This window comes from Muntiacus reevesi, chromosome 3, assembly GCF_963930625.1.
Source record: "Muntiacus reevesi chromosome 3, mMunRee1.1, whole genome shotgun sequence".
In the NCBI taxonomy this organism is placed as follows: domain Eukaryota; kingdom Metazoa; phylum Chordata; class Mammalia; order Artiodactyla; family Cervidae; genus Muntiacus; species Muntiacus reevesi.
In genome coordinates this window covers 122,857,264-122,869,825 of record NC_089251.1, presented here as the reverse complement: position 1 = coordinate 122,869,825, position 12,562 = coordinate 122,857,264, and positions in this window count along the sequence as shown.

The window sequence follows — 12,562 nt, the reverse complement described above, 5'->3', positions numbered from 1 at the left end:
CAACAAACATTGAATAGAATTCCCTGTGCTATACAGTAGGTTCTCACTAGTTATCTATTTTATACATAGTAGTACACTACTTGCTTTTTTGCTAACCACTATACCATTCAGTTGGAGAAGGAAATGGCAACCCACTCCAGTGTTCTTGCTTGGAGAATCCCAGAGACGGGGGAGCCTGGTGGGCTGCAGTCCCTGGGGTCGCTAAGATTCGGGCACGACTGAGCGACTTTGCTTTCACTTTTCACTTTCATGCACTGGAGAAGGCAATGGCAACCCACTCCTGTACCCTTGCCTGGAAAATCCCATGGATGGAGGAGCCTGGTAGGCTGCAGTTCATGGGATCGCTAAGAGTCGGACACGGCTGAGCAACTTCACTTTCACTTTCACTTTTCACTTTCATGCATTGGAGAAGGAAATGGCAACCCACTCCAGTGTTCTTGCCTGGAGAATCCCAGGGACGGCGGAGCCTGGTGGGCTGCCGTCTGTGGGGTCGCACAGAGTCGGACACGACTGAAGCGACTTAGCAGCAGCAGCAGCAGCAGCATACCATTAGGGTATTAACTAAATCAAATCCCTTACAATTATAAAGTAGAGGCGATGGAGAGATTCAAGGGATTAAGTCTAGTAAACAGAGTTCCTAAAGAATTAGGATGAAGGTTCACATCATTATACAGCAGGTAGTAACCAAAACCATCACAAAGAAAAAGAAATGTAAGAAGGCAAAGTGGTTGTCTGAGGAGGAAGAAAAGATATACCCAACTGAATGTAGAGTTCTAGAGAATAGCAAGGAGAGTTAAGAAGGCCTCCTTAAATGAACAAAGGAAAAAGAAATGGAGGAAAAAAATAGAATGGGAAAGACAAGATCTCTTCAAGAAAAGTGGAGATATCAAGAAAATTTGTGCAAGGGTGGGCATGATAAAGGACAGAAATGATAAGGACCTAAAAGAAGCAGAAGAGATTAAGAAGAGGTGGCAAGAATACACAGATGAACTATACAAGAAGGATCTTAATGACCTGGATACCAGGATGATGTGGTAACTCACCTAGAGTCAGACATCCTGGAGTGTGAAGTCAAGAGGGCCTTAGGAAGCTTCACTATGACCAGAGTTAGTGGAGGTGATGGAATTCCAGCTGAGCTGTTTAAAATCCTAAAATACAATGCTGTTAAAGTGCTGCATTCAAAATGCCAGTAAATTTAGAAAACTCAGCAGTGGCCACGGGACCAGAAAATGTCAGTTTTCATTCCAATCCCTCAGAAGGTAATGCAAAGTATATTCAAACTATGACAGATTTGCACTATTTCACATGCTGGCAAGGTTATGCCCAAAATCCTTCAAGATATGCTCAAGCAGTACATGAACCAAGAACTTCCAGATGTACAAACTGGATTTAGAAAAGATAGAGGAACAAGAAACCAAATTGCCAACATTCATTGGGTCATAGAGAAAGCAAGGGAGTTCCAGAAAAAATATCTACTTTTCCTTCAATGACTATGCTAAAGCCTTTGACTGAGTGGATCACAACAAACTATGGAAAATTCTTAAAGAGATGGGAGTACCAGACCACCTTACCTGTCTCCTGAGAAATTCATATGTAGGTAAAAAAGCAACAGTTAGACTGGGACATGAGAAAACAATCTGATTAAAATTCGGGAAAAAAGTACGTCAAGGTTGTATATTGTCACTCTGTTTACTTAATTAATATGTAGAATATATCGTTTCAAATGCTGGGGGGAAGACTTACAAGCTGGAATCAAGATTTCCAGAAGAAATATCAACAACCACAGATATGCAGATGATAGCACTCTAATGGCAGAACTGAAGAGGAACTAAAAGGCCTCTTGATGCAGGTGAAAGGAGAGGGGGAAAGCTAGCTTAAAACTCAGCGTGTAAAAAACTAAGATTGTGGCATCTGGTCCTACTGCTTCATGGCAAATAGAAGGGGGAGCAGTGGAAAAGGGGGAAACAGTGACAGATTTTCTTTTTCTTGGTCTCCAAAATCACTGGATGCATGGTGACTGCATCCATGAACTTAAAAGATGCTTGCTCCTTGGAAGAAATGCCATGATAAATCTAGACTGGGTATTAAAAAACAGAGATATTATTTTGCTAATAAAAGTCCCTACAGTCAAAGCTATGGTTTTTCCAGTAGTCATGAACTGAGGTGGTAGTTGGACCACATCTGAAGAAGGCTGAGCACTGAAGAATAGATGCTTTCAAACTGTGGTGCTGGAGAAGACTCTTGAGAGTCCCTTGGACTGCAAACAGATAAAACCAGTCAATCCTAAAGGAAATTAGTCCTGAATATTCACTGGAAGGACTGATGCTGAAGCTGAAGCTCCACTACTTTGGCTACCTGATGTGAAGAGCTGACTCACTGGAAGAGACTCTGATGTTGGGAAAGATTAAAGGCTAAAGGAGAAGAGGGCAGCAGAGGATGAGATAGATAGCATCACCAATTCAATGGATATGAATTTGAGCAAATTCTGGGAGAGAGTAGAGGACAGAGGAGCCTCATGTGTTACAGTCCATGAAATTGCAAAGAGTGGGATATGGCTTAGTGACTGAACAGCAACAGCGCTCTCACACAGAAGTTGGTAATCCCAATGTAGAAGAAACTATACCTTGTAATATCCAAGCATTCTTTTCATTCTGATAACTGTCAAATGTAGATAAGGCACTTGGGTCAAAGATAACAAATGCTTATGAGTTGTTGGTAGCATAACAAGCACTTGATAATAACCGATGAGTAGTCATCAAAATCCCAGGAAGATTTTTGGATTCAGTGACAAATTCAAGAATACATCTAATGGAAACATATATAGGTGCATTACCATTTAGACTTATATCAAAGCAATTGCATATGTGCCATTGCTGACTACTTTATCTGAGGTATTTCAGTATTAACCATGTGGTTTACAAATTTTAAATATCAGGGTTGCTAGTTTCTCTAGAGAATCCACGTAACTTTACAGAAGAGTTTCAGCTAAGCAGAATTTTCTTTTTCATTGAAAAAAGAATGTAAAGTACTATTTTAGATAGGAACAGTCTTTGACAAAAATCTAACACATTTTATGTCTGCCACTTAAAATAGTTTAATTGCTAAAATGAGAACTCATACATTAACTTACTACTAGGCTGGGCTTCTGCATCAGAATATTTTTAGAAATAATACCATTCATAATTTGGGAAAAAATGATTGTTTGAAATGTTTCAACATAGTCTGTTCAACTCCTCAATTTAATTTTCACTGTTATAAGAGAAAATATGATTAGATACTAGATACTAGCTGGCTTTGACAGCAATGCCTTGCTACCTATATTTGATCGTGTATGTAAGTCAATTGAAAAGAAATACTACATCAAGTTTAGTCCCAACAGGTATCAGCAGCTTTAGGCATCACAACAGACCCAGTATCATGAAGTAGTCAATATGGTTCTCAACACAGTCTTGGCCCCAAAGAATGATCGTTATATGGAACATTATCCAGTTGATTTCAGAAATAGAGGAAGTAAGTAGATGCATCCTAATGTGATTTGGCACATGATTTGTGGAGAGAAATTTAAAATTTGGCTCATTTGGAAGAGACAAAACGACAATTATGCACGCCAGAAGATAGAAATTTCCTACTACGTCTTTCAGTCTACAAATTTGAATTCTTACAGACAAATTTCTGGTACAATTTGCACATTTTTTTTTAAGTCCTTAGCACAAATCTATTCCTGTGTATGTTTTAAATATGAGAGAAGACTATAGAAGAAAACTTTTTACAAAACAAGTTAGAAAGTCAGTAGGAAGACTACAAAAGGCCCTTTCTATATTAGACAAATAAATAGGTATAAAAAACTTGCAACTTCTGAGACTAATTAATAAGTGCTATTTCCCAACTCTGGGCCAATCTGTGGGCAAACATATGATTTATGTTTACATTGTTTAACTTGATTGAATTTCATATTTTCTTTCTAAGGTAAATAACATACCTGATGTTATAGAACATGAACATTAGCCCTCCAAGAATGAACATTCACCAGGATTTTACCATCCTCCTCACTCTTGGTTTCCTGAATTTCCATCTTAACATTCTTCAACTCTAATTTTTTCACACTATCCTTGACTATGCCTATCTTTTAAATATAAATATATTTTTGAGTTCTGCTCTAGATACTTCCGTTCTTTCTCTACACATTGCTCATGGATAATTTTATCTAATAACATGACTTCATACACCTTGGCTAAAAATTCCAAAAAATCTACAAACTGAGATTTTCCTTGAGGCTTTTACCAAAAGGTTTTCCTGGACTCTTACTCATTTTTATGCCCCAAACTATCAATATATTCATCTTTCCTCAACCTTGCTCTTTCCCCTTTGATCTTAATTATTAAGGAATAGTGCTACCAATTACTGAACCAACAAGGAAGTCTGTCCCCCATATTTTCTTTTTTTCCCCCATATTTTCTATAGTCAGTCAAACACCTCATAATGTCTATACTACATTTAAAATATTTACTAAGTCAGTCCTTCTGCCCCCTCTCTTTACAGATTATTTTAGGCAAATAGGATTCCTTTTCTGGATTACTACATCCTTCTAAAAATAATCCTTTTCTTACCCCTTGTGGTAGGAAGAATAACAACCCCCCGAAGACATCATGCCCTAATTCTTGGAACCTATGAATTTGTTACCTAATGTGGCAATTAAGGATCTTGAGCTGGGGAAGTGCATTTAAGGACCTTGAGTTGAGGAACTGTATCCTTGATTATAGGGCTTCCCCACTGGCTCAGCAGTAAAGAATCTGTCTGTAATTCAGGAGACTGCCTTCAGTGTAGGTCGGAGATGTGGCTTCAATCGCTGGGTGGAGAAGATCCCCTGGAGAAGGAAATGGCAACCCCCTCCAGTGTTCTTGCTTGGGAAATTACATGAATGGGGAGACTGGTGGGCTACAGGCCATGGTGTCACAAGACTTAGCTGGACATGACTTAGCAACCAAACCACTACCAACATCCTTGATTTTTCAGGTGAATCTAATCAAGTCTCATAAATTCTTAAAAGCTGACACCCTTTTCCAGAAATGTTCTGTCACTAAGTAAAGGGCATGTGTGTCAACACTTAGAGTGAGAGAGGGGATCAGCAAGGGAACAGGGATCCTATTTCTTAAATGTAAATTGACCCACCTATTTTTAAACACACTTTTTTCCTAGTTCCAGAGTCACGTGATCTTTCGAAGACTCCTTAGAACCTCTCCTTCCTGTTGACTTAGTATTCCTTTTCCCTGGGCGTTTATCATTCATTCATCTGCTTTCAAGCCCCTAAAAACCTGTTCTATTATCTCCTTTCCCTCTTTTAATGCTTGTAGTTTTATATCTTCTGTGGTTAATATATTTTTGTATCATTTTAGAAAGTTTGGGGAGAGAGTTTATCTAAATGTATATGTTCAGTCTGCCATCTTGAAGAAAAGCCACTCCCTCTTCAATTTCCTACCCTTTCCCAACCTTTCAAAATAGCTGATTTATGCCTACTTCCTCCTTTTTGTACTGACAAATTTAAATGACCTCTTATTAATTTAAGGCTTAGAAGAATCAGGACAAATGTTATTGAACATGTGCAATTTTGAGATCTAATGACATTGTCACATATTAAAGTTGTATATAAAATGCAACACCCACAGTAATATATTTTGGAAACAAACATACAAGTAAACAAATCTCAAACCTGTATATCCCCAGAGAAGTTGAAGCCCCAAGAAACATTTAACAAAACACAGGTTTTTTATTTAAATGAAGGAACTCCCTTACTTTTTTTTTTTCTATGAAGAACACAGAGGTTTTTGGTTTTAGGCAGGAAATTTAAGGTCAGATGTCAAAACCCAATATCTGATCACATCCAAGCATCACCCTTCCCTTAGCTCCATATTTTACACTCGAGATATATATTACTTTAATCTTCCCTCACTTCTTGGAGACGAGCCAGACTTAAAATGCATGTTTTCAAAGGGCTTGAGTAGAATCTTGTCTAAAACGCAAAACGCTATTTCTTTTTTAACATCTGTGGTACACTTTAGTATTTTTCCCTATATATTCTTGGTTTTTTTGGCTTCTTGGGAAGGGGTGGAAGAAGTCAAATGCATAAGTGAAGAGAGAGAGTGAGCGAGAAAATGAGAGAGAGATGAAAGGCACTGATAATGATCATTTTTCTTAAACATAAACCAAGTCTTTTTAAACCCTTTCCAGATTTAATCTTGGTCCTTTCTGTAATTTTTTAGGATCCATTCAAATTTTATTCGAGTAAGACATTTGTCTTTATTTTGGCCCCAATCATGAGTGTTACGAAGTCACCATTAATCTGTTTCAAGAATTCTTTTAAGAAAAGATACTTGATTTTAAAATAGAAGTGTTTCATAGAAACCCTCAATCATATGTTGTAAATTTTACAGAAAACAGAATTTGCAACGAGACCAATCCTAAGTCACTCTTAAGTTACTCTTAAGGTCACTCTGCCATTTGAGCCAATGGTCCTTGGAGTAAATGATGATATGGTCATTGTTAAAAGAAACACATCACTTTCCAAGGAAAACTTCTCATGACAAATTGAACTATTTGCATGCAAGGGAGAGTGAATAATTTAATAATAACAACAGCATAAAAAATACAGATGAAATGAAAAGAAGAGGTACAGAAGGAGCGATAGAAATGTTTTATTTATACTTTTAAATAATAAAATTATAGTATTATAAATTTCTTTACTTCAACAAATGACCAAAAATGCTACATAGTGACTTCTGAATTTGGCATTTTACCAGACTTCCATAGAGAAGATTCTCTGAGCACAGTCAGAGAACAAAAGAACAGAAAATACACAACCAATCGAAAAATTATTTGCAAGCATTCACAGATGACATTTGCTAGATTCTAAGAGGCTAATAAAATCCTGTATTGTACATGCTATTGCATAGAATCTCACCTCCCAATTATGCATAAAAAAGAAAGTAAAAGTCTGACATGATTAGTTTGAAAAGGTGATAATGGGAAGATATTCTGACCTATTGACAACTTTCCCAAAGCACATTAAAAACGAGAGAAACACATCTGGACATAGAGTAATTTAAGGATATAATTATTGCATCACCATTGATTTTAGTTTGAGCTCAATTTAAGGTTAATATCCAATGGATTTATAATTAAACTTTGGCTCTACTATCAAGGTGACATGGGAGTCTGAGCAGTAAGATGAGTCTTTGAAATACCATTGCAAGTTGTTTTGAAGGAGGTTTCCTTAGTGTGGGCATCCTTGGTGGCTCAGAAGGTAAAGAGTCTGCCTGCAATGTGGGAGATCTGGGTTCAATCCCTGGGTTGGGAAGATCCCCTGAAGAAGGAAATGGCAACCTGTTCCAGTATTGTTGCCTGGAGAATCCCCATGGACAGAGGAGCTTGGTGGGCAACAATCCATATGATCACAATGAGTTGGACACGACTGAGCAACTTCACTTTCCTCAATGTGACTGGTGAGTCATAGAACTTTAATGCTGAGCAGGTGGCTCTAGTGGTAAAGAAACCACCTGTCCATGGGGAAGACGTAAGGGGGATGGGTTTAATCCCTGGATTGGGAAGATCCCCTGGAGGAGGGCATGGCAACCCATTCCAGTCTTCTTGTCTAGAGAACCTCATGGACAGAGGCGCCTGGTGGCTACAGTCCATGGGGTCACAAACAGTCAAACACAACTGAAATACTTAGCATACAGGCTTGGGTGTGTTTCAGATGGAGCAAGCAAATAATGGTGGTGAAAATGTGACACATTGTTTCTTTTTAGGAATCAGTAGAGACTGGGTCAGTCCTGGAATTCTGTTGCAAAGAACTCGGATTGTGAGATTAGAAGAATATCTGGCCCAATCCAAAGCCATTGCTGATGTGGGAAGAATTCTTGGAAGTTATGTAAACTGGGGGAGTACTATGGATAGTCAGGAAGATTATAGAAGCAAACAGAGTGTGTCTAACCCAGGAGGGTGGCCAGATGAGAAGACCAGAAGCAATCTGGAAACATGAGGAAATATTGAAGGAACTGGGCAGAGAAGAAAGGCTTGTGACAGCATCTCCAAAATCTGAAAAGCTGAACATAAGCAAAAGGGAAACAGCAACAACAAAAAACTAATGTTCTTTTTTGGGGGGGGTCGGGGGGAGGGTCATTGCTCTGCTGAGACCTAAAAAACGATAAACCCAGGATCAGTGAAGAGTAGTCAGAATGAGATATTATTTAATCAAAACAAAAAAAATCTGCCTAACAATTGTTTCCTCAGCATGACCAACATCAGTGGTTTCCAATCCCAGTGAAATTATCTAAATAAAGTCTACATAATGTAAGGGGGGTGATCGAGTATTGGAGCAGTATTTAATACCATGACATCTAAGGTCCTTCCAACCCTTGGAGTTAGTAAAGCTCTGGCTTGGTCTGAGCATCTGGATGTACTCTGAACCCAGTCACGGGGCCATGCCTTCTTGATGTGTCACTATTCCACAAAGCATTACTTTCTTCAGCTACTTTGGCAATGAAGATTAAGAACAGCTTTCATTTGGTTAGTATATTTAGTAAAAATCAAATAATTCTATCACCATTCACAATTTCACGTCTTTTTTTCCTAAGTGTATGTCTTTATAGGAATCTCAAAGGTGAAAGACAAGAGTGAGAAAACTGGCTCAAAACTCAACATTCAAAAAACAAAGATCAAGGCATCTAGTCCCATCACTTCATGGCAAATTGATAGGGAAACAATGGAAACAGTGAAAAGCATTATTTTCTTGAGCTCCAAAATCACTGTGGATGGTGACTGCAGCCATGAAATTAAAAGATGCTTGCTCCTTGGAAAAACAGTTATGACCAACCAAGACAGCATATTAAAAAGCAGAGATATTACTTGGCCAACAAAGGTCCATAATGTCAAGCTATAGTTTTTCCAGTAATCATGTATGGATATGAGAGTTGGAGCATAAAGAAGGTTTTGTGCCAAAGAATTAATGGTTTTGAGCTGTGGTGCTGGAGAAGTTTTTTGAGAGTCCCTTGGATGGCAAGGAGATCAAATCAATATATCTGAAAGGAAATCAACCCTGAATATTCATTGGAAAGACTGATGCTGAAGCTGAAGTTCCAATACTTCAGCCACCTGATGTGAAGAGCCGACTCAATGTAAAGGACTCTGATGCTGGGAGAATTTGAAGGCAGGAAGAGAAGGGGACAACAAAGGATGAGATGGTTGGATGGCATCACCAACTCAATGGACTTGAGTTTGAGCGAACTCTGGAAGATGGTGAAGGAAAGGGGAGCCTGGTGTGACATAGTCCATGGGGTTGCAAAGAGTCAGACATGACTGAGGGGCTGAACATCAAGCAAATATTAGATACTATCCACTTTGGTTGTTTAACCTGTATGCTAAGCACATCAAGAGAAATGCTGGGCTGGATGAATTACAAGCCAGAACCAAGATAGGCGGGAGAAACACCAACGACCTCAGATATGCAGATGTTACCAGGCTAATAGTAGAAAGTGAAGAGGAACTGAAGAGCCTCTTGATGAGGGTGAAGGAGGAGAGTGAAAGAGCTGGTTTAAGACTAAACACTAAAAAAAAAAACAAAAACAAACAAACAAAAAAAACAAACCTAACTATGATCATGTCGTCCAGCCCCATTACTGCATGGAAAATAGAAGGGGAAAAGGTGGAAGTAGTGACAGATTTCTTCTTCTTGGGCACCAAAGTCACTGTGGACAGTGACTGCAGCCAAGAAATCATAAAACAATTGCTTCTTTGCAGGAAAGCAATGACAAACTTGGACAGTGTGTTGAAAAGCATACCCATTACTCTGCTGACAAAGGTCAATGTATTCGAGACTGTGGTCTTCCCAGTGGTCATGGACGGTTGTGAAAGCTGGACCATAAAGAAGGTAGAATGCCAAAGAATTGATGCCTTCAAACTATGGTTCTGGAGAAGACTACTGAAAGTCCCTTGAACAGCAAGGAGATCAAACCAGTCAGTCTTATGGGAGATCAAACCTGAATATTCTCTGGAAGGACTGATACTGAAGCTGAAGGTCCAGCAGTCGATGAGAACAGATGACTCATTGGAAAAGTTCCTGAAGCTGGGAAAAATTGAGGGCAGAAGAAGAAGAGGGCATCAGAGGATGAGATGGCTGGATGGCATCACCAATGAAATGAACATGAACTTGGGCAAACTCTGAGAGATGGTGAGGGACAGGGAGACTTGGATTGCTGCAGTCCTTGGGGTCACAAAGAGTCAGACACGGCTGGGCAACTGGACAACAACAATGCATCAGCTATTTTTTAAGTGTCAGGTTTATAATATGTAAAATATGGATCTTACGCATGGTATAGGGTTCCTATGGAGATTAGTATGCTTCTATTTAAATCCCTAAAGAGTCCTCAGAATAGCTGATTACCAGGTTTTGACTTGAGCCTTGGCCAGGGTGTTGAGTTATACACCAGCACCACACTCTCCAGGGCTTCCCTGGTGGCTAAGATGGTAAAGAATCCACCTGAAATGCAGGAGACTCAGGTTCCATCGATAGGTCAGGAAGATCCCCTGGAGACGAGAATGACAATCCACTTCAGTATGCTTGTCTGGAGAATCCCATGGACAGAGGAGCCTGGTGAGCTCCATGGGGTCTCAAAGAGTCAGAGATGATTGAGCACACACACACACACACACACACACACACACACACACACACACACACACACACACACAGTGTCCCCTCCCTAAAACTCCTACAACATTCAACACAGGAGATTCTCATGGAGCAGGTAGGAGAAGCTGCATTTGGCCCACTTAGGAGAAAATGAAAGCATGGATTATGTGCCCAATTTGTAAACAATGGTAATCCATCCGCCTGTCACCCGGCCTCCACCAGTAAAGGCACGGTCCTCCTTTGCCATCCTAGACTGTTCATGGACAAAGTCCTAAGTCACGTTTCTTCAATTCATCCTCCTTTCCCACCTTTCCACTTTCCACTCCTGCCCTTTGAATATGACTGCTTACTTTCAGCTTCATCTATTGATTCCGGTCCTGCGCTCAGTCTTTGACTTTGTCTCTGGACAGTTTTCCGGGTCAGAGCCTGCACTTGGTCTCTGGTGCTCTGACTCTGGCTCCCAGTTACTCACTCACTGCATCAGCACCCGGTTTGAGTCATCATCTCACTTGGCCAGTCCCTCATACTGGCGCATTCAGGTGGATTGATTTCTAGGCTTATCTTAAATATTCATAAAGACAGACAGAGAGTGGTCTTTTTCCAAATTATTATTGGTGAAGTTCAGAAATGGTATTTCTAAATGCCAAATAATGACAGAGCTGATGTGCACAACTCAGGGCTCTTAGAATAGACTGATGGTTCTCGGTGCCCTTATTTGAGTTTAATTTCCTGGGTCCCATCATAATAGGTGCATGTCTTGGAGATGTTTACCATGCCTTGACTGAACCTCTACAGAATATAAGAGAGAACAGTAATATGATGAAGAGTGGCATTGTTGTGGTCACTTACCTAAGACAAGCACCCAAAGCAGGGTTATTTTTCCAATCTGACTCACAGGTTTAAGAGAAGAACCTAAGTGGGTATAATTTTACTTGAAGCTCTACCAGGCCAATGAGTAAGCACAATATTCTCCTAGAAAAAAAATGATTTACTTTAGGAAAACTGATATAAAAATATTATTCAATTAAAATTAAAATCAGATGGAAAAATTTTAATCTAAGCCAGTAGACCGCTGATAGAGAAATTTACCAAAGCAAGGCACTTAAAAATTGAAGATAAAGCAAACAGGAGTACATTTCAGTGCCATACCATATAGAGGATGAATTTGTTTTTGGACAGGTTTAGAGAGTTCTCTAACCTTCTGTCTTCTAAATTTCCAATTAAAATATGAGCACAGGGAGTAGGAGAATGTGTTTGTTTACACTTGGCAAAAACCGATTTCCTGTTTCTAAGAAAAAAAGCTTTCAAAGCTTTTTTGGACTTCAAATAGCTCTTGCAAAACAATATTTTGATGAGCTAAGTGTAAATGAATCAGAAACATATGGATTGGATTTCCATTGAGATACACATAAGCTGAAGAGAATGCCTGGTAAGTTATACTTGGAATTGATGAAAACTAAAATGTGGTAAATTTTTCAAAACTTATTTTGAGATACCTTATGTCCTGTCCCCCAGCCCAAACACTGAAGGTTTATTCTCTCTTTTTAGGAAATCTGCTTTGAAAGGTAGATGTTACTTGTTCTTTAATGGAAGAGATTTAAGTTTCAACAAGCAGGCTTCAACAGTGATGCTGCCATTCACCTATGCTGCCCAGGACTTAAATTTTCAGGGCCACTAACACAAATGCATTTTTATTTTCAATGATTTTCTTTGCCTTTGATCCTTTCCATCTGATTTCTCTGACCTCAGAACAGAAGTATCTAAGGGTAAGTGGATGGAGAATGAAATCTCCTGTTGGAAGTTTTCCTAAAACATGCATGCCTCGCTATATCTATATTTGTGCATCCTATAAAGTTGGCTCCACAAGAGATCTAAAAA